The sequence below is a fragment of the Felis catus genome, chromosome C1 (genome assembly GCF_018350175.1).
Source record: "Felis catus isolate Fca126 chromosome C1, F.catus_Fca126_mat1.0, whole genome shotgun sequence".
NCBI lineage: Eukaryota > Metazoa > Chordata > Mammalia > Carnivora > Felidae > Felis > Felis catus.
In genome coordinates, this window is record NC_058375.1 from 174,070,948 (window position 1) to 174,091,986 (window position 21,039).

A 21,039-nucleotide genomic window follows, 5' to 3' on the forward strand; every position below is an offset into this window, starting at 1 on the left:
ACAAAAACAAAACACACACACACACACACACAAACAAAACAAAAAAACCCTAAAACAAATCTATTAACTGTACGGAGATATAAGTTTGCTGCTTGGTGAATTAAAGATACAAATCTAATTAAACTTCCAGACTCCACTGGCTATAGTAAGGAAATATTCTAAAAGGCAGGAACCCACAAATGCAAAAGATGAAAGTGGAGACAACAGCAGCATAATATTGGAAAATGAAATGACCAACGAGTGGTAGGTAGGCATTGTAGCAAACCGGTAAAAGCTGTATACTGAACTCGTGTTGTAAAAGGTAAGAATCAGTCCAGTTTCCTTAAAGAACTGCAAAAGAGACGAAGGATTTACGGGCTCAGCTACTTCTGGCAGTTGCAAGGTGCAGTGGGATGATACTCTAAAATAAGAAAAAATTGATTGAAACCTATGTAGGAGGGGGTTATATCCCCAAGTCCCCTTCCTCTTTCTGAACACTTAGACAACTGCCTCCATCTAGGTGAATTAGCAGAGGTGGTGACACAGCGGGCTCAACACTGGGGAACCCTGAGCATAATCAAGGATGTTTGCACCAAACTGAAAACTGTGGTATTAAGTAAACATATGCATATTAGAGGCTGAATCCCAGCACCTTACTCTACAGCTAGATCACTGGTCCTCAGGCATTTACTTTCAGAGAAGAAAAAAGACTTTTCTCTAGGGAATGTCTCTAGGGAATCTGATCAGCTCTAGATGAAAGACCTAAATACAATACAATACAATACAATACATACAATGCAGTACAATACAATGCGGGCTCCTTGATGACAAGGACATGGCCTGGCTAGATCATTTGTAGTGATACTTATAGTCAACAAGCCCCACCTGCACACTCAGTTTTAAACTAGGGCTTTCCATCACCCACTCTTAATGATGAACTAGTAAATATGAACACAAAATAGGAAACCTAAGGGAGGTCTTTAACATAAAAATAAATATCAAATAGCCAAAATCAAAACACTCTGAGGAAGAAACAGATACTCTGCAGGGGGAAGAAAACATAAAAATTTTGCATAAGCTTTTTAGAGAGTTAAGTCTACTGAAATAATAAAAAAGAACAAAAAGCTACAATAAAGAAATAGTAAGAGAACAAAAAAAGAACTTAAAATAAGACACAAGAGAATTTTAAGAGAGGGAGAGAGAAACGAAAGGATCCGGAACAAGAATTGCTTTTTACTTCTCATCAACAACACTGAAGCTATAAAACATGCAGCAATGCCTTAAAAATTCTAGGGGCGCCTGGGTGGCGCAGTCGGTTAAGCGTCCGACTTCAGCCAGGTCACGATCTCGTGGTCTGTGAGTTCGAGCCCCGCGTCGGGCTCTGGGCTGATGGCTCAGAGCCTGGAGCCTGTTTCCGATTCTGTGTCTCCCTCTCTCTCTGCCCCTCCCCCGTTCATGCTCTCTCTCTCTCTCTGTCCCAAAAAAAAAAAAAAAAAAAAAAAAAAAAAGAAAAAAAAAATTCTGAGGAAAAGTGATTTCAATCCTAGAGTTCCACACCTAGCTGAAGTTAGTATTATGCAGAAAGAATGAAAACATTTTCAGACATGCAAGGTTTTTAAAATATTTACCTCCCATCAAACTTGTCCCTCCTCAGAAAGCTACTAGAGTATGTGATCTAGTAATACACAGAAGTAAACCCATAGAGAGAAAGACACAGGCTACAGGACACAGGGAATCTAATGAGGATACAGGTGGAAGGAATCTCCAGAATAATAAGGAGAAGAAAAACGGTCCAAACTGGAGTTCAGAAAACCCCATCAAATTTGTTTCTTTAGGAAAGTGAAGTTGACAGACTGAATATGAAAAGTTTAAGGTGTTTTTTTTTTTTTTTTGCATGATGTTCAGAGTTTCTAGCTGAATCAGTCCTAAGGCACAGAAAGTTAAGAAATAATCTGTAACAGACCTTTCATATGCCATCTCAGGTTACCTTGGTCACAACTCTTTTAGCGGCCATTGGGATTTGTTTCCTCACATGGGTCCAACCTGCCAGCACCTCAGCCTTCCATTCTTCAGGCTGATCTGTTGGCTGTTATGTTTGAGATGCCTTTAGGTAATCAGTTATCCTGTTTTAGGGGGATGGGGTGTGGGGGGTGGGAGGATGGTTCTGGCAAGGGGGATTTTCAGTTATTAAACCCAGTAAAACCACAGGCAAACCATTACAGCTAGGGCTTGCAAATCCTGGGAGATGGGAACTGATGGGTAAGTTGCCCTCTGCCCCTACTCCAGGCCTCCTGAAATAGACTCTGAAGATGGTCCTGCAAGATGGAGCATCAGCTGCACCTGATACCAAATGGAGACTGGTTCAGTTATTCACTCTGTCATATTTGCTTGCACTATTTTCCTGCCCCGCATTCCTTTCCTTTATTCCTGTGTTCCTAAGGGTTTCACAACCCAGTAAAATGCTGGTATACAAGTTTTACCTTAGGTACTGTTTTCTAGGGAACCCAGGCTTAGAGACAAACAAATACTTCCTCAACAATGATCAGTTCTAGGAATAAAAATATTGTACAGAAATTTGAAATTTAATCATAGCTTACTGCGTGGCTTTACTCTGATTAGTGTTTACATATTGATATTTTTTTTTCACCTTTTTTTTTTTTTTTTTGGGGACAGAGAGAGACAGAGCATGAACGGGGGAGGGGCAGAGAGAGAGGGAGACACAGAATCGGAAACAGGCTCCAGGCTCTGAGCCATCAGCCCAGAGCCCGACGCGGGGCTCGAACTCCCGGACCGCGAGATCGTGACCTGGCTGAAGTCGGACGCTTAACCGACTGCGCCACCCAGGCGCCCCTATTGATGATATTTTAATATATTTTGTAGTAACCCAACTGAAAGCATGATGGAAATTGGGAAAATGAAAGAAGGGTGAGTGTGTGTGGTGAGAGAGGGGTGAGCAAAAGGCAAACCCTTGACTTCTGTAGTGGGAAGGAAATTAAAAATTAAGAAGTTGTTTGAAGATAAAAAAAATAAGTAAATAAATAGACAAAAAAACCAAAAAAAAAAAAAAACCCCAAAAAACAAAGCTGCTGCGGAAGAAGAACAGGTATAGAGGGGCCAGGGACCTCTTTTGTCTTATCAAGCATTAATTCTTTAAACTATGTTCATTTAAAAGTAAAAAAAAATATATTTATTTATTTATTTGCTTACTTACTTATCATAGCGAGCGGGGGAAGGGCAGAGAGAGAGAGAGAGAGCCTGCCTGCTTAGGAGCAGGTTCTGTGCTCAGTGCAGAAACCCCACAAGGGGCTTGAAATCACTAAGTGTGAGATCATGACCTGAGCCAAAATCCAGAGTTGGAGGCTTTACTTGCTGAGCCACTCAGGCACCCTGATTAAGACTCGGCAGCGGCCATGGCGCATACATGGCTTGCTGGCCGCCTGGTTCTGCTTCCTCTGCAACCATGTCTGACAAACATGATATGGCTGAGATTGAGAAATTCGATACGTAGAAACTAAAGAAGACAAAGATGCAAGAAAAAAAATCCACTGCCGTCCTAGGACACGATTGAACAGGAGGAGCAAGCAGGCGAATCGTAATGAGGCCTGAGCTGCCAATATGGGCTGTATATTCCACAAGCATTCCCTTCTTATTTTCCTTGTTTGAGCTGTTTAACTTTGTAAGCTGGAAGGAGGTTAGATCGAGTTTAAATGACTTCTGCCCCTTTTCTCATCAAAGAATCTCAACTACTGACCATGAACACTGGGCCTCCTCTCCTGTCTGCCTGTCTGGCTGGCAGGGAAAGAAAAGAACTTGAAGGCTGGTGAAGGAGGAAGCGGGTGGGAGCCGCCAGTAGAAAGTAAGTTGGTCCAGGTGTTAGGCAGACCGTAAAATGCAGTTTAATCAGAGTGCCATTTTTTTCCTTCAAATGATTTTCATTATCGGAGTGCACAATTTTTAAATATGCAAATAAAAAGTTTAAAATGTGGTTGGTGTGAAAAAAACTTTGATTAAAATAAAAATAACTTTCATGGCTAGTTTTAAGTAATTTAATTTTCATAGATTTTGGTGAGGTATTATTACTTGAGATCTAATAGCATCCATTTTCAATTGCTTTCAAGTAATCTCTTACCAAATTGACTCCAAAGCTATATTTTCTTTGGGCATATATTCAGAAAATGTATATAGTGTGTATGTATATGTATTATTTATCATATAGGCTAAGTGCAAAAAGCCTGAGAGTGAAGATCTTGGCTGCAATGCATCTTGTTTTCATTCCACTAGGTGTCAGTATAAGTCCGTGAATCTGAATGCTGTTGGGCGAACAATTATTAAATCCTTGCTTGTTCACAAACATATTTTTATTTATCATTCCAAGGATGATGATGTGAAATTTAGATCTAATAATGTAATCTCTTGTGTATTAAGATAATTATTGTCTACTCAAATGTTCATTTTTATTGCACCTATTCAAATTAATGTCAGCTGCTTAAATTAGTTAAGCTTTCGTGCTAATCTACATTAACAGAATAGAGAAAGAAAACAATCACACACAGGAATGACAGCAATGACTTTGTTTCCTGCACTCTATTTTGGGTTTTCAGCCAGTGGCTTTTTTTCTTCAATAGGTTATGAAAGACATTTGGCCAATAGAGAGATCAAAAGTATAACATTTCCCCCTTGTGTTATCTAGTTTATAAATATGCTTTAAAGGATATGAGCAATACTTGACTAGCTTAATATCATGTTGACTGATAAGTTTTCTTGCTAAAAGAACGTGTTGGGTAATTCATAAGTTAGATATTTTTAACTTATTTTTCCCTCTCTGACTACCCAATGTGGCATCAGAGGCTTTGGCTTTGTGTTGGCTTGACCTTGATGCTTTGAACATCAGCTTCAACTTATTATATTAAATAATGAAAACATGTCTTAGGTTAGATGTTCATAGGCCAGAAATAGCTGAATAATTGTTGAGAGTTATTTCATACTGAGTTCTGTTTTCCTTAGTAGGCAAAATTTTTGTCTTTTTGTTTAGACAACTGTTAGCATTTTAAAGGAAAAAATGACATGTTGAAGTATTTTTCCAATAACAGTATATAAAAATGCATTAACATTTGCCATTTTTAGTAGTAGTTTTAATGTGGTCAACATTGTAATAAGTTTTTAGCCACAGAGGAAAGGGGGATACTCAGTGCCGATGTATTCTGATTTGAATGAAGTATTATCAGTCTCTCACTAATTAATTTTCAGTTATACTCTCGAAATTTTTCTTTAAAAATTTTCCTCAGAATTCACAGGAAGTTGCACTTCTTCATGCTATTTTCTCATAGTAAAAGATTTCTTTTCAGTGTCAATTTACTCACAATATTAATTACATAATAAAAAGTTAATACCCAACACTACAAAATATAGAAATTTAGGGATATTAAGTTATCCCATACTGTAAGGGAAAGAGAACAGAGAAATGTTAGGTACACTGATATCTCTAAAGGCCTTCTTTTTTTTTTTTTTTTGCAAAATAGAAGTATTTTTTTTCCAAATTTTTATTTAAATCCCATTTAGTTAACATACAGTGTAATATTAGTTTCAGGTGTAGAATTTAGTGATTCCTCATTTACATACAACATCTAGTCCTCATCACAAGTGCCTCCTTAATCCTTATCACCCATTTAACCCAACTCCCTGCCCATCGCCCCTTCATAACCAATACTCTATAGTAAAGAGTCTATTTCTTGGTTAGCCTCTCTTCCTCCCTCCATATTCGTTTTTTCTTAAGTTACGCTTAAGAGTGAGATCAATCATAAGGTATTTTTCTTTCTTTGGCTGACTTATTTTGCTTAGCATAATACTCTCTAGTTCCATCCATATCATTGCAAATGGGCAGATATCATTCTTTTTTATAGCTGAGTAATATTCTATTATATATTCACACACACACACACACACACACACGACACACACATGTCTTCTTTATCCATTCATCAATCGATGGATATTTGGGCTCTATCCATAATTTAGTATTGTTGATAAAGCTGCTGTAAACATTGGAAGGCATGTGTGCCTTCAAATCAGTAAATACCAAGTAGTGCAATTGCTGGGTCATAGGGTAATTTTATTTTTAACTTTTTAAAGAATCTCCATACTGTTTTCCAGAGTGGCTGCACCAATTTGCATTCTCACCAGTAGTGTAAGAATGTTCCCTTTTCTCCTTATCCTCACCAACACCTGTTGTTTCCTGTGTTGTTAATTTTAGACATGCTGACAGGTGATATCTCATTGTGGTTTTGATTTGTATTTCTCTGATGATGAGTGATGATGAACATTTTTTCATGTGTCTATTAGCCAGCCGGATGTCCTCTTTGGAAAAATGTCTATTTATGTCTTCTGCCCATTTTTAAACTGGGTTATTTGTTTTTTGGGTGTTGAGTTTGATAAATTCTTCATAGATTTTGGACACTAACAAATTATCATTTGCAAATACCTTCTTCTAATCTGTAGGTTGCCTTTTAGTTTTGTTGGTTGTTTCCTTTGCTGCGCAGAAGCTTTTTATCTTGATGAAGTCCCAATAGTTCATTTTTGCTTTTGTTTCCCTTGCCTCAGGAAACATATCTAGTAAAAAGTTGTTATGGCTGAGGTCAAAGAAGTTGCTGCCTGTGTTCTCCTCTAGGATTTTGAGGGTTTCCCATCTCACATTTCAGTCTTTCAACCATTTAGAATTCATTTTTTGTGTATGGTGTAAGAAAGTGATTCAGTTTCATTCTTTTGCATGTTGCTGTCCAGTTTTCCCAACACCATTTGTTGAAAAGACTGTCTTTTTTTTTCCCATTGGATATTCTTTCCTGCTTTGTCAAAGATTAATTGACTATATAGTTGTAGGTTCATTTCTGGGTTTTCTATTCTGTTCTATTGATCTATGTGCCTGTTTTTGTGCCAGTTACCCTACTGTCTTGCTCACTACAGTTTTATAATATAGCTTAAAGTCCAAAATTGTGATGCCTCCAGTTTTGCTTTGCTTTTTCAAGATTGCTTTGGCTATTTGGAGTCTTTTGTGGTTCTATACAAAGTTTAGGATTGTTTTAGCTCTTTGAAAAATGCTTTTGGTATTTTGATAGGGATTGCATTAAATGTGTAGATTGTTTTGGGTAATATATACTTTTTAACAATATTTGTTTTGCCAGTCCATGAGCATGAAATGTCTTTCAATTTCTTTGTGTCATCTTCAATTTCTTTCATCAGTGTTTTATAGTTTTTAGAGTGCAGATCTTTTATCTCTTTGGTTAGATTTATTTCTAGGTATCTTATGGTTTTAGTGCAAATGTAAATGCAATCCATTCCTTGATTTCTTTTTCTGCTGCTTCATTACTTGTGTAGAGAAATGTAACAAACTTTGGTACATTGATTTTGTATTCTGTTACTTTACTGAATTCACGTATCAGTTCTAGTAATTTTTTGATGGAGTCTTTTGGGTTTTTTATATAGAGTATCATGTCATCTGCAAATAGGGAATGATTAACTTTTTCCTTGCTGATTTGATGCCTTTTATTTCTTTTTGTTGTCTGATTGCTGGGGCTAGGACTTCTATCTAGTACTATGTTAAATAACAGTAGTGAGAGTGGACATACTGTCTTGTCCCTGACCATAGAGGAAAAGCTATCTTTCCCCATTGAGGATAATATTAACTGTGGGTTTTTTGCATGTGACGTTTTCTCTGTTGAGGTGTATTCCCTATAACTCTACATTGTTGAGAGTTTTTATCATGAATGAATATTATACTTTGTCAAATGCCTTTTCTGCATCTATTGAGAGGATTATATGATTCTTATCCTTTCTTTTATTAATGTGATGTATCATGTTGATTGATTTGCAAATACTGAACCACTCTTGCAACCCAGGAATAAATCCCACTTGATCATGATGAATGATTCTTTTGATGTACTGTTGGATTCAGTTTGGTAGTATTTTATCGAGAATTTTTGTATCCATGTTCATCAGGGAAATTTGTCTGTAGCTCTCTTTTTTAGTGGAGTCTTTGGTTTTGATATCAGGGTAATGCTGGCCCCACAGAATGAATTTGGAAATTTTCCTTCCATTTCTGTTTTTTGGAATTGTATGAGAAGAATAGGTATAACTCTTCTTTAAATGTTTGGTAGAGGGGTGCCTGGGTGGATCAGGTGGCTAAGCCTCTGACTCTCGGTTTCAGCTCAGGTCATGATCTCATGGTTTTGTGAGTCAAGCCCCGAGTCCGGCTCTGCTGCCAGTGCAGAGCCTGCTTGGGATCCTTTCTCTCCCTCTCTCTCTCCCCCTCCCCAACATGGGCTGTCTCTCTTTCTCTCTCAAAAAAAAAATGTTTGGTAGAATTCCCCTGTGAAGCCATCTGGTCCTGGATTTTTATTGGGAGATTTTGATTATTAATTCAGTTTCTTTGCTAGTTATCAGTCTGTTCAAGTTTTTTATTTCTTCCTGTTTCAGTTTTGGTAGTTAAAACGTTTCTAGGAATTTACCTATTTCTTCTAGGTTGTCCAATTTGTTGGTGTATACTTTTTCATAATATTCTCTTATAATTGTTGGTATTTCTGTGGTGTTCATTGTTATTTCTCCTCTATCATTTATGATGTTATTTGTTTGAGTCCTTTCTCTTTTCTTTTTGATAAGTCTGGCTAGGAGCTTATCAATTTTATTAATTTTTTCAAAGAATCTGCTCCTGGTTTCATTGATCTGTTCTATTATTTTTTTGGCAAAATAATCTTTTAACAATTTAGATTGAAAAAATTTCAAATGATACAAATCTTATACACACACATATACATATACTCACACATATATATGTATAAGTTTATTTATTTATTTTGAGACAGAGAATGAGCTGGGGAGGTGCAGAGAGAGATGGGGACAGAAGATCCCATGCGGTTCTGTGCTGAGAGCAGAGAGCCAGATGTGGGGCCCAAACTCATGAACTGTGAGATCATGACCGATCAGAAGTCAGACGCTTTACCGACTGAGCCACCTTGGTGCCCCTAAATGGTACAAATCTAAAGTAGAGGATACGTACACGTATATGCACATATATATTATGTGTATGTTTTTGTCGCAGACTATGAGTCTGGAGTTCTCTCTTGTCCAGCAAGAGAGCTGACGCAGAAATGAAAACGAGAGAGGCTAATGTCCAGGAGGAGACAAGAGCCCTGGATGTTTTGTCGATGTATTTATTGTTGATGTATTTATCGAGCTATCAAGATTTTACATATGTGGTGAACATGCAGAAGAAAACAATAAGATGGTGACCATTAACTTGTGTGTGTAAGAAGCAAAGAGTTGGGGGGGCAAGTGGTGTTTGAAGTTGAGATTAAAGCACAATGATATACCGGTGTGCCAGACGCCAGATGGACAGTGTTTCTCTGTAGGTGATACAGCCAAGTAGCTGCTATCTCGAAGTTTAAGATTGCTGGAGCATGCTGCCTCAAGGCCAACAAGGCACCCTTTTCACTAGCTAACCTTGGGTGTGTTTGCCCTGTGTGGCTTTCCACCTCTAACTGTTCTCTGATGCTTTTTTTCCTGTGGAGGCAGCTTTTAGACATGAGGCTTGTTTTACTTAGTGACTAGCCCTGGGCACTTTCCTCCAGTGGTGGTGGTTTTCTGGCTCTATGCTTTGTCTTACTTAATGACTGGCCTTGGGCGCTTTCACCCTGTGGTGGCTTCCCTCCCTAAGCCTTGTTAACCCATTGGTGCAAGTGTACAGAATTCTTAAACTTATTCCCCACTCGTGTATATGCATACACACATGTAAAAATACAAGGAATATGTCTGTCTCTACATTCTGTTCATTATGTTTAGAACAGTACCTGGAACATAATAGGTATGTAATAAATATTTGTTAGGAGGATAAATTAAGAAATGTGACCAGAGAAGATGCATGTGTAAAAGATTTGATTAGTAAGACTTGGTCTCTATGGAAGCAGAGTGTGAAGAATCGAGAAGGAGTCTTGGTGTTTTCTAAGGTTTTAGAAGGCTTGGTGGTAGCATTCATTAAAATTTGAGACTGTAGGAAAAGACACAAATTTGGCAGGAAAGTTCAAAATTTGCCATTTTGAGGCAGTGTAGCAGGCAGCAAAGTGAAAGCTGTCTGACAAAGCATTGGCTATAAAACACATGCATTTGGTGGAGAAGTTTGAGCTGGAGATACAGAAGTTATGATGTAGGAAGGGTCAGAGAGGTGGATTAGATCATCTGGGTGGAGTGGTTCAATGAGGAGAGAAAAAGCAGAAACCTTGCAGAACAACATTTTAGGATGACAGTGCAACGAGGTCTTAGAAAGCAGGCTGGAAAAGCAGGAATAAATCAACAGGCTCAGAGAATAGTGAATTTCAAGAAAAACAGAGTGGTCACCAGGGTCAGAAACTGCAAATAAGTCCAGCCATTTGAGCAATAAAGGAAGTGTATGGATTTGTAAGTTAGGAAATTATTGATGACTCTTACAGGAGATAGTTCAGTGGAGTTATGTGAATGAATTTACTGTCTAAACTTATGGTATGACTGAGGGTAAGAGGGAGGTAAGAAAGTGAAGATAGTGAATATAGACTGTAGACTATATTGTGATGGACTTTGGATATGCAAAAAAAAAAAAAAAAAAAAAAAAAAAAAAGGAGCAAGAGAACATGTCACTTGGTGTTTCCTAAAGCCATTTGATGTAAAAGTGGTACTTTATGGGGCAGTGGATTGGCAATTTTCAAACTTCTTGAAGTCCACAAAGACTTTTACAAAGTTCATGGGGCTTAGAATTTTAAGAAATTCAGTGTCCAGATACTCAACTCCCATGCTTACTGTTTCCTAATATTAATTGGCAGGAGACCTTCACTTAAAACATCATGCTTGTCTTTTTCCCCCACTTTGCTTTTGTAACCATACTTTTCTCATTTTAGAAAACAAAATCATATCTCACACCCAATCTGGTATTCATCACCCCAGCATGTGAAAGTCCTTGGTATACCAAACAAAAGGAAAATTTGTATTGATGATAAGAAAGTGAACGTCTCTAATGGCTCAGAAACAAATCCTTTTGAAAGTCAAGGCATTTCTAATTCTTTGCTTTCAAAACAAATGAAGAAACTAATAGATCATTAAAATATACTTTTTTATAATAGATCACCATGTAATTTTTGGCATAAACTTGAAAGGAGGGCAAATAGTTGAGTTATATTGCTAATACCAAAACTTCCATTCCATCTGTCCAATACCACATTGTTATGTGAACAATTTTGCTCAGTATTTATAAAAACAACAACAAAGAATTAAATCCATGTTTAACACTGCCTTCCACCATAAATAATATATGTTGTTGTTTAAACTAATTAAAAAACAAAACAAAACAATAACAAAGAATTCCAGGGTATATAAAGGAAAGCATTGGGAAGACAAGAGCATTGGCAGTTAGAAATTAAGAAGTGTTGAGTGGTATCATATAAAAGGAAAGGTCAGTAACGGGTATGGATGTTACACTGGACTGGAAAAACAGTGACATAATGGGATTAGTTTCTCAGGTTTGAAGGTTCTAAGCAGAGACTGACAGAGACCTCAGGTGATATGAGGTCCAACAAGGCCAACTATCTTTAACTCTAGTTCCTCCTCAGTATTGTTCCAATTTTAGTGTATGTGTTGCCAAAGCAAGCACTAGTTCTTCCTCAGGATTCATGATTTAGAAATTCAAGACAACATTGACTGTTATTGGATGGATCCTGAAGAGAACCCTCCCATCAGATGGTATGAGGGGACTCAATATACCAAAGAAAAATCAATTCACCACTTATGGAATAAGAACTTGACTATTTTTTTTTAAAGTTTATTTATTTTTGGGAGTGTGTGTGTGTGTGTGTGTGTGTGTGTGTGCATGAGCAGGAGAGTGGCAGAGAGACAGGGAGAGAGAGAATCCCAAACAGGATCTGCATTGTCAGCGTGGAGCCCTACAGGGGGCTCTACATGGAACTTGAGGCAGGGCTGGAACTGATGAACCGTAAGATCATGACCTGAGCCAAGATCTAGAGTTGGACACCTAACTGACTGGCACCCCTTGACTGTTTTCTTCACAATATTCTGAATGCTTAGAACACTGCCTGGCATAGGGTACTTAAATATTTTCTGTTGAATGAATTGTCAGTGGTTGGAGGTAGCCAAGACTCCCAAGTCTTAACTTAGTGGAATTAATTTGATTTACCAATTTCTAATAGAGCCTATTTTAATTTATATATTATTTGTTCACTCCATTTGGATTGGAACAAAAATAGGTACCAATTATATATTTGTGTTTATATAATTCAGTTTGAAAATTCTCTTCCAAATAAATCTCATATCTCTTTCATTATCTAAAATGAGGGATACAGGTGCTACATATCACTAAAAAAAGTATAATTCAAATGGTAATATTATTAAATTACATTACATATACCATAATTAATTTATTCATATATGGCAACATGTGTTAAAGAGTATTTGTATGTTTGGCTGACAGCAGAGAATAGGCTAAAACTTCATATCAGACTTGGTATTATGGAGTTGAAAATGTCACAGATTTAGCTTTTAATAAGCCAGAATGATCGTGTAAAATAAGAAGACTAGTAACATCTCCAACTGATATTCTTGGGAACACGGGGATGACTTTGAAGTTAAGAATATTTTTAGATTAAAAGTCTTGATATTTTATGTCAATTAAAATGACTATAATTAATTGCTATAACTAGAGTTATATAATTGCAAATTATAAAAATCCAACTTTAATTAGTTTCAACAGTAAGTGGGAATTTACTGGCCCAGAAAAGTGGGAAGCCCAGAATGTATATAGCTTTAGCACAGCTGGATGCAGGAGCTTAAATAATATAATCAAGATCCCCCTCTTTCTTCCTCCCTTGGCTTTGTTTTCTTTGTGTTACATTTATTTCTAGGCAGATTTTCCCTACTTGGGTGGCCAAGAGAGCATCAATAATCCAAATTTGTTTAGCACTTAGTGCTTTTGAGTTCTGAAGGAGAAGATGGGTCTTTTTGCTGACAGTTTTAGCAAAGAAAGCTGGGAGAGGTTTTATGGGCCTGGTATAGGTCATGAATCCAGCCATGGAGCATTCATGATGGTAATACTCTGAGTGATCAGATCTGGATTCTTTGTATCTCTGTAGAAAAGACTGGTGATGGGGCACCTGGGTGGCTCAGTTGGTTGTGTCCAACTTCGGCTCAGGTTATGATCTCACGGTTTGTGAGTTCAAGCCCCACATCAGGCTCTGTGTTGACAGCTCAGAGCCTGGAGCCTGCTTAGGATTCTGCATCTCTCTCTCTCTTTCTGCCCCTCCCTGACTTGTGCTCTGTCTCTCTCAAAAATAAACATTAAAAAAATTAAAAACATAAATAAAAAGAAACGATTGGTGTTGAGGTATTCCCTATCTGAACTGCATGGAGTGAAAATCCCCACAGACTGTTACCAGACAAGATAATATGACATCTAAAATCTTTTTGCATATATATTGTATCAATTAACCACATCATAAAAATGGAGGCATCAAATAGGCTAAATATCCGTAAGGAAGAATTAAATATAAAGTGGCTTTTAAGGTCAGTTACAATTTCCAGTTCCTTCTATTTTGCTGTGTTTTGTTTCCCAGTGCTAAAGCAAGCTCATTGGCAGCAGTCCCCAGGAAGGGATAAAGGGGACATAGAAGAATTAAAAAAAGAGGAAGCAACTTCTGTTTAAGGAAATGGTCCAGAAGTGGCACCTATCACTTCTGCTCATATCCCATTGGCCAAAACATAGTCAAATGACCATTTGTGGTGGCAAAGGAATCTAGTAAATATGGCATCTTTCTGGGTAACAGTGTGTTCAGGGATTCTATTACTAAAAAGAAGAAGGTGAATATGTATAAATGGAAAAGTAGTTGTCTCTGCAACAGTTACTTCTTTTAACCTTGAGATGTACAAACTTATATTGGGGAAAAATTAAAAACCACTTTTACTATGGAAAACATAAGGGAAAAGAGAATTTTCACTTTCATAATAAAAGAAAAAGTTGCAGGATAAGTGTTTGGTACATTTTAAAGTCCTTTCAAATGGGGGTGCCTGGGTGGCTTAGTTGGTTAAGCATCTGACTCTTGATCTCAGCTCAGGTCTTGGTTTCAGGGTCATAAGTTCAAGCCCCATGTTGGGCTCCATGCAAAAAAAAAAAAAAAAAAAAAAAAAAAAAGAAGCCCTTTACAAATGGCGGTACTATTGAAGGATGGTTTAATGTTTGATATTACAATGCATATTTTAGAAATAATAATAACACATGTTTTTACTTTTAAGAGATGATGCTCTAAAATTATGAATTTCATCTTGAGCTTTTCTATGTCATTGGCTAGTATATTTACATTTTCAGAAAACATGGAATTTACTATCTTGCTTTTGTAATGAATCAAATTGTTGTAAAATGTACTGTAAAAGAATAAATTAAAAATTGAAGTCAAATGGAATTGCAAGATTGTATCTCTTTCTAATGCTAAAAGCTTACTGAGCTGGAAAAAAATATAATTTAGCCTATCACCCACTTGCCAAAAAAAAAAAAAAAAGAAAAAAAGATGCCTGGCTTGGATTTCATCCAGGAAGACATCTGTTTGCCTGGAACTAATAATAGTACAACCCTAATGATGTGCCAAACAAGTTATTTTAATAGAAATGCTTTGTTTTGAGAGGTTAAGTTTGGTTACTCAGCAGAACTGCTGTGTTTATAAGGGTATTATGTTTGATTCTGCAACTAGGAAACACATATCCCACTGAAGTCAAGCTTGGGAAATTTGGTGGGAGTTGTGATACGTTTTACAGCTAAACTAACAGAGTACTCTTGATCTCTAAATGACCTCCCAAGATTAACCACATTAGAAGTCTAGAGGCAAGGTAGTAGGAAATCACTATTCAAATTTTAGGGTAGATACTGGAGATTGTCCATTGTTTCCAAAAGCACAAATATTCACTCAAATGCTTATCAACTGTTCCTCAAGATCTACTCAAAATAAAAATTCTGCTTGGTTCATTTTAGTCCCATTATTTCTTACTCCTAATTTTCCTCCTCTAAAATGTCAAAACATTTGGATAAAATTAAGAAGGAATATTCAAATGTTCGAATGTTTGATCTACGTGATTTTAAACATCTGGATTTTTTAAATCATAGAAATGATTGAATTTCTCACATTTTATTCAAACTTGCTATTGTGTATACTTAGCATGTTAGTAACTACGTAAAAAAAAAGCACTGCCATGTGGACCAGGCCACATGTATGTGGGTAATGTTGTAGGGAAAGTCATTAATAAGCTTTTTAGGCCTGTTGCCTAGTTTTAGTGATTGTTCTGTTCAATTCTCATAGTGCCAATACTGTTTTTATTTAAGCATTAGACCAATGGCTAATATGCATTTAGAAATATGTTTAGAATTTCATCCAATAAAATTTTGGTTAATTCAGAGGCATTATCTACGCTAAAAATGAGAAGTTAAAGTGTCCCTTTTAACAACACTAAGAACTGGGGCTCAACTATTGTAGAAGATATTTAGTGTTTTGTATTTTACTCTCTTGAATAGATTATTGGTGAAGATGTAGAAAGAGGATAAAATAAAGTTTTCTATGTAAAGAAATTTTATAAGATTAGCATTTCCTAAAAGTTTTAACACTGAAATGTAACTGCTGTTCTGTGTAATTGATCACACTTTTACGTTAATTAGCCATCCTCTGCAGGCACACAAAGTTCTGAATGCTGTGCAAATAGAGAGCAGCCAGAGGAATATTTTCTGGCAAAGTCCAGCTCCACAAGTTGTTGCTGACCATGGGAAACAGATTTTTGCCAAAACAGATGCTAAGATTATTCCAGGAACTTTCTGGCACACCTGGAGTTTTTTTCTTAATTAACTAGTCTCTACTGAAATGATTTTTCCAGGTCTAGTCGACTTTTGGGCTACAGTTTTAAAATGAATTGATTTAATTCTAGATCTCCATGAGGAGTTTCAGAATATGCTAAAGGTCTCAGAGAGAAACAGTAATAGAGGGAGTGGTAATATATACTACTAATTGCCTTTTGCCAGAGAAGTCTCTAGCTTTTTTGTTTATTTACATATAATTAATATTTAATAAAAAGCAATGCTTTTTTAGGTGTACAGTTCTATGAATTTTGACAAATTTATAGAATAGTTTAACACCACAATCAAGCCAGAAAAGATTTCCATTATCTAAAAATCTCCTTCATGCTTCTTTGTAATCAATCCCTTTCCCACTTTGGGAAACCACTGATCTGCTTTCTGTCCCTATAGTTTGCCTTTTTTTTTTTTTAGAATGTCATAAATTGAGTCATACAGTATGGAGCCTTTTGAGTCTGGCATAATGCTTTCACTTAGCATAACATTTTCGAGATTCTTCCATGTTATTGCATGTATGAGTAGTTTATTCCCTTTTTTTTTTCTGAGATTGGTCTCCTTTTAATGCTAATGGAATCACAAATCTATTTGTGCAGACTCAAAAGTGATCTGAACCAATCATTTGTAGTCTGTCAATCACATTTTCCTTGGCCAAGTGGTCTCTTTCCCATAATCCTGTGCACCCAGGAATGGTTATCTGACAGAACTGTCACAACTCTGTTGGAGAACATTTGGGAAAGATTTAACCCTTACTTATAAAAAAGAGGAAGGAACACAAATTTATCGTACTCTAGTCCCACAGCTTTCCCCCTTCCCGATCCTTGCCTTTAGACAAATGATGTCTAGAACTGTGGAACCCATTTTGCAAACATGAAGGAAAGGCCAAAGAACTGTAAAGAGAAAATCCCAGAACCCTGTCATTTTTAGCTTGCCAACAAACCTTTAAACTGCCCACCTTCAGATTTCTTAGCATGCATAATGACTGAATGTGTTTGTTATTTAAGCCATCTTATTATGTTGTTTCCAGTCAATAATATTCCTTGCTGTGAAACTGTCATCCAATCTGGAAGCCGGTACAGGTTGGAATTGGGGCTCACAGTTTTAGAATTCTAATTATTATGGTTAGTAAATCTCCACTACTACTTTCTATAGTAACTCCCTATTGTACATGAATTAGATTGGCACCTAAACATTTTCCTGGAGAAGTCCAACCTATCAATTCACTTAAACAATTACAATTCTACACCATTATAATTTACCTTAGAATCCACTTACTACTAGCCTTGCTCCAATATTTTCTGGATGGCTGCAGAATTATGAAAATTATATTGTTCATTGATTACAATATCACAATACTCTTCTAGAGTAAAATGTAAGCATGATTTTCAGATTATTCTCTAAAAAAGAGGAGAGAATTAACCAGAAAATTTAATGAGTTTTGATAGGAATGCTACCCATTATTGTAGTCTCATAATAGTTGATAGAGAGTTGCTCAACTGGTAAACATTATTATATTAGGTTAATCTTCAAAAAATAGAATACATAATTTACTTTAGGGAATTAAAGGAACACAAGTTGATGTCTTTAAAACAAAATAGAATGTGAACGAAAATTATTTCTGTAGGTAGGCCCACATCTTCATTTGGGGTCTGTCAAATATATGCTGTTATTACTTACTATTAAGTACTTAGATCAAAGTTATTCCAAACTAACATCCTTGTAATTTTATAGCCACTGAACAGGAAATCCTATCCTGAAAGAATTGTTCTCTCTGCCATTAATGAAGAGAAGTACCACTGGGAATAACCTGAGAGGGCAATAGGCCCTGCAGAAATATTGGTGTAAGATAATGTAAAACTTGGAAATATTGTTGTTAATAAAATATTTTTATCCTAGTAATTTAGAAGATAATTTTAGATTTAAGCCTATTTTATGCCAAACACTTTTGCAAGTATGGCCAAAGTTTTTGACTGAAGGAAATGCCCATATTTAACTGCACACCCAAAATAAATGTGAAAGATGTTAGAAATGAAGTATTCTTTTCATATATTTCATGAATTATTGCTAAGAATAAGAAAGTAGGCTGTTTGTAACTGAATAATAAACTCCATATGCCTTCATCAATATTTCATAAATCATTCTGCAAATGTTAATAGATAAGGAACGATTTTGTAATTTTATAAGCTCTTCAACCAGTCTACGGGACAACCATTTTTGCTTTTTTTCCAATACATATGAAACACCCATTCTTGAGAATAACATACTGAAATCTTTGTTCATCTCATATAATAAGGCTACAGAATTACTGGAGAAATGTAGCAAATTTGTGTTACTTTAGATTATCTAAAGGATCTTCTTTGAATTAGTTTTAAGATTGTCTTAGAATTGTAAGTCTTAGAACTTAAGAGGTTTTAGAGATCATCTATTTAGGCTGTTTCAAGTACCCTGATTTACTCACTGATACATACATATGTTTTTTGATTTGGAGGAAAAGAGGTGAAGTTACAGAGAAAGTTCTAGGAATTTCTCATATACTCTACTATCCATCTCATTTGTGGTACAGTCCATAGGAGAGTGTTAGCTTGTAAGCTGCATGCGGATAGATTTTGAGAAACACTGTTCTATATAATTTACATTATTACAGTTGACAAATATAACTTACATTATTACAGTTGAGACAACTGTGATCTCAACTGTGATCTCAACTGAGTGATCAGAGAGGTGAAATAAATTGCTTAGCATAAAATAGCTATTTGGAGGCATAAGATAGAGCGAAAAGTTCTTCAGCAGGAATTTGTCCTCTTTGGACCTAGCCCTATATGTGCCACCAATTTTTTTGGAAACAGCAGCAGAAAAATGACTGTACCTATAAATAGTAACTTAACCAAGAGTATATAATTTATAGATTCAGGACACAATGTCCAAGATAGATTCTATTGCTTGTGTAAATTTAGCATGTTCAGGTCTCTTAGATAGTGCTACCCTTCCTGTCTCAAAATCCTGGCTGTGGGCAACAATTATTTAAACCACAGAGGACAGTTGACCCAATATCAGCCATATCACTGTGTTGCATTCTCAGATAGGATGATGCCCAGAGTTTGGGCAGCAGCCATGTTGAGTCTGAGTGATTCAGTGTAGACGAAGAAGTAAAGAGAATAATTTGACAGCTTACATGTATGGAGCACTTACTACATACTGCATAAGAACTTTACTCTCTAATGTCACCTTATCTTTATTAGAAAGGTACTTTTTTTGTTCCAATTTTTCAGATGGAGAAAATGAGGCTTAGACATAGTAAATGGTTTAATCAGAGTGATATAGCTAGCAAATGGTGGAACAAGATTTTAGGCTTAGGCAGTCTGACTCAGGGCCCACAGTCCCAAGCAGTGAGAGAAGCAGAGATATGGAGAGCAACCTGATATTAACAGCTTTCTGGTTTCTAGGTCTGCTTTTCTTTGTGCTTTGTGATTCTGTGATATTCATTTTATACCTCCTTCTCCACCTTTTTACATAAGCTATTTGCTTGTTAAACAAAATAACAAGGTTTTACTAGTTGTTGGGAAATTAGGAGCTGTGAGTAGAGACTGCAGAGAAGTTTACCAACAGGGTACTGGAGCTATTTACACAGCATGCAAAATAGCAGACAAGGTAGTATCTTAGCAAAGCCATCTCTACCTGGAGGTAAGAGGTATAGATTACAGAAACTGTGCCACGATAGGAAGAATGAGGATCCATAAATAACCTGATAATGTTGAAAATGTAGAAATTCTGAGAATGGATGTGGGATAGATTTGGGCTCACAATTTAAACTGTTTTGCAATCTAAGAGATGGGAGTGGACTGATGTGTCCATTGTATGGGATTTTTAGTAAGAGCTGCACTAGTATTTGACACATGTAAGGTGGTCAAAACCTGGATAATTCTTAAGAAAAAATGGACATATTGGTACAAATACTATTCTAATGATTATTCTTTGAATAACATCTTTAGATTGCAACCATATCAAGTGAAGTGATTTGTGTGTTGTGCAAGTATAATACTTTTTGTACTTAAAAAATTTTTTAAGTATACAGTATAGTATTGCTAAGTATAAGCACAATGTTATAACAAAAGGTCTCTAGAACTCTTTTATCTTGAGTGATTGTAACTTTATACCCATTAAATAACAACTCCACATTTCTCCTTTCCCTCAGCTCCTGACAACCATCATCCTGCTTCCTGCTTTGATGATTTTGACTATTTTATTTTATTTTTTACTAGTTTTAAAAGTTTATTTATTTGAGAGAGAGTGAGAGAGCGAGAATGAGCATGAGCAGGTGAGGGGCAAAGAGAGAATCCCAAGCAGGCTCTGCACTGTGCAGAGCCCAATGTGGGGTTCAAACTCACGAACCATGAGATCATGACCTGAGCTGAAATCAAGAGTCAGTCATTAACCTACTGAGCCACCCAGGCACCCCGAGTTTGACTATTTTTGATACCTCATATAAGTGGAATGATACAGTATTTTTCCTTCAATGATTGGTTTATTTCACTTAGCATAGTTTCCTCAAGGTTCATCCATGTTGTAGCATGTCATAGAATTTTTTATGGGTGAATAGTATTCCATATTGTGTATAAACCATATTTTATTTATCCATTCATCTGCTGACAGGCACTTAGATTGCTTCTACCTCTTAGCTATTGTGAACATAGCTGTAATGAACAATGGAAGTACAGATGCCTCTTTCTGATATTGATTTCAATTTTTTGGATAAATACACAGAAGTAGGATATCTGAATCATATGGTAATTCCATTTTTAACTTTTTGAGGGACTTCCATATTGTCCTGCATAATGGCTGCACCATTTTACATTCCCACCACAGGTACACAAGGGATTCACTCTCCACATCCTTATCAACATCTGTTACTTTCTGTTTTCTGGGTTTTACCATTTCATGTCTCATGTTTAAGTCTTTAATCCATTTGGAGTTGATTTTTGTGGATGGAATAAGATAAAGAGTTCAGTTTCATTCTTTTGTATATGGATACCCAGTTTTCCCAGCACCATTTGTTGAAGACTCTATCTTTTCCCCATTGTGTACTCTTCTCACCCTTGTTGAAGATCAGTTGATGCATGAATTGATTTCTAGGCTTTTTTGTTGTTGTTCCATTGGTC

The 21,039-nt window shown here is 36.3% G+C and overlaps 1 long non-coding RNA gene and 1 pseudogene across 1 annotated transcript in view; one reads left to right on the top strand and one right to left on the bottom strand.

Annotated features, from left to right (window-relative positions):
* Positions 1-268: 268 nt before the first annotated feature.
* The window catches only part of LOC123379206, a 120,080-nt gene continuing 99,309 nt past the window's right edge, over positions 269-21,039 (bottom strand). Inside the window, exon 3 of the long non-coding RNA XR_006583411.1 lies at positions 269-400. This is a non-coding gene — a long non-coding RNA (uncharacterized LOC123379206). The remainder of the gene's footprint in view (positions 401-21,039) is intronic.
* Positions 3,440-3,575, top strand: LOC102901402 (annotated as a pseudogene).